The sequence below is a fragment of the Bombina bombina genome, chromosome 3 (genome assembly GCF_027579735.1).
Source record: "Bombina bombina isolate aBomBom1 chromosome 3, aBomBom1.pri, whole genome shotgun sequence".
NCBI lineage: Eukaryota > Metazoa > Chordata > Amphibia > Anura > Bombinatoridae > Bombina > Bombina bombina.
Genome location: NC_069501.1, coordinates 758050867 through 758053571, shown reverse-complemented (window position 1 = coordinate 758053571; position 2705 = coordinate 758050867).

The following is a 2705-nucleotide window of genomic DNA, read 5'->3' as shown; positions in this document are numbered from 1 at the left end:
TTCAGCAGTCAAAAAATTATGTGATAGAGGGGCATTAAAGTCTCTCCTTCTAATGCTAGATTTGTGTTGAAGGATCTTATCATGGACTCTCTACCTGGTCTCACCCACATAAATCACTCCACATGGCATTTGTTTACATTAACTACTAATGAAGCATTACATGTCAAATAGTCATTAACTATAAGCTTCTGTCCTTATACTAGGGTGAGAAAAATAGTGCCCTTTAATTAGGCTATTACAACTAGAGTAATTTAACCAGGAAAACACCCATTGTTCTTTGAAGTAATATATCCTGTTTTACATAAATAAAGACTACCACTGTCTGCCCTAACTAGCTCATCTCTCAGACTTGAAGGGTGTTTATAAAATACAATAGGGGGATTAAGAAATGCCTCTACTCAAATATTACAATCTCTCACAATATGACAATGTGTTTTAATTATATGTCAGATTCTATAGCTCTCAAGGCATTAAATTAGGATACAATAACAACCCTTTGTTTATCCTTTTGTTATTCAAAAGCTTTATTCATAGCCTGACATCTTGTTGCATATATTGTGTCTTTAAAACCCTTTTCAATCACTGAGGCTGGATAGCTCATCTATGCTTATCAAGTACTTACTACTTCTTCATCCTTAAAGAGACAGTTTACTCAAACATGTAATACATTTTAAACAAAAGTACTTCAATAATAAATATATTGGTGTTGATTAATCAATATACAACCTTTTCGTTTGTTATAAATATTTTTTACAAATGTCAGTTTTGGAATTGTCCTGTCTATTCCCCTTTGAATATTTTCTGGCCATGCGGTCATTCTGTACCGACACAGTGCATGCATCCTGTCAAGAGGGAACACGGACCTGCGCTGCATAAATTACATCCATTTGAGCAGGGAGCAGCATTTTATTTCCCATTGCTGGTGCAATACAAATAGAAAGCTATGTAGGCACTTGTTTCTTATAACTTTGGCCTGACATCATTCTGTATAAGTCTTCTGCACGCAAGTGATCAGATCGATCAACAGCGGTGCATGAACTATAAGGAACTCCGCTGTTGATCGATCTGATCATTTGCATGCAGAAGACTTATACAGAAAGATGTCAGAACACAGATATAAGAAACAAGTGCCTACATAGTTTTTCATATGTAACTCATACCAGCATAATGTTCTGTTTTTTTTTAGCCCAACTGAAGACTATGCTAAACATTCTGTCGGCTCTTTGCACAGACCTGCTGCTGTATCAGTGCACAACATGGTGACTCATAAAATATAACAGAAACCAGGTAATGTGGTATATAATTGTTGTGCACTGATGAAGCGGCAGGTCTGTGCAAGGAGCCCACGGAATGTGAAGCATAGACTTTAGCTTGCCCTAGACCGCTGCTGCACACATTGCCAATCTCTGATATATGGAGCTGCTCACATGGACACAATGTTTTTTTTTTCTGCCAGTAGTAGAGGTTTGTAAAATAACTGCATACATAATATATAAATATAAATAAACAAATTAAAAAAAAAAAAAAATATATATATATATATATATATATATAAATATCACTGCATACAATGTTGTATACAACATTCTACTCGAGTCAGCTCAGATTTGCATATGGCATACTATTGGTTGGTGGGAGTGTTAGCCACAAGCACAGCTCAGCCCTTTCCTTGGGGAGTGTTAGTCCAATCCAAAGTGATAGCAGGAACAGGAAATATAAAGATAAAATTTACCAATTGTATTTTTTCTCAATATTATATATATTATATTATATATATATATATATATATATATATATATATATATATATATATATATATATATATATATCATTTCATTAGTTCAGTCATTTACTATTGGTATATTGGTCCTTGATTTCTATGAAAACTGTCCCTTTAACAATCCTCCTTACCCTCAAAAACTGACTATGTGGTAAAGATTGTATTAGAGAAGAAGGATGTGCACTAGAATAGTGTAATAAACTATTGCGACCAGTGCCTTTCCTAAATAAGTCTTTCATCAGAATTCCTCCCTGTTAATACATTCTGCTAATCAAAAAATGTTCTTCACTCCAAGATAAGGTAAATGTCATAAACCTAGATACATCTTTAAGTCACCAACGAACCTTTCTAGGGTACCAACATCACCCCACCATATGCTGAAAATGTTGTCTACATTGCACCACCAAGTGGCACATATAAAGAAAAAACAATTTATTCTCAAAAACAAACGGCTAGATTCCGAGTTGTGCGTTAGGCTTAAAAAGCAGCGTTGGCCGGTCCTAACGCTGCTTTTTAACGCCCACTGGTATTACGAGTCTTGCAGGTACAGGTGCACCGCTCACTTTTTTTGGCCAGACTTGGAAATACCGCAAATCCACTTACGTAAATTGCGTATCCTCTTTTTTGGGGCAGGCCGGAGGGGGATCCATGGCAAAACTCAAAAAAAACATAGTTGATGCAGAGTCTGGTTTTAAGCCATAAAGGGCATAAATCACCTAACATTCCTAAATAGTTTGGAATAACGTGCTTTAAAACATCAGGTATGATGTATCGATCATGTAGTGTAAGGGTTACACCCGCTTCACAGTGACAGACCAAACTCCCCGTTTAAAGGTACAGTCTACACCAGAATTTTTATTGTTTTAAAAGATAGATAATCCCTTTATTACCCATTTTCCAGTTTTGCATAACTAACACATTTATA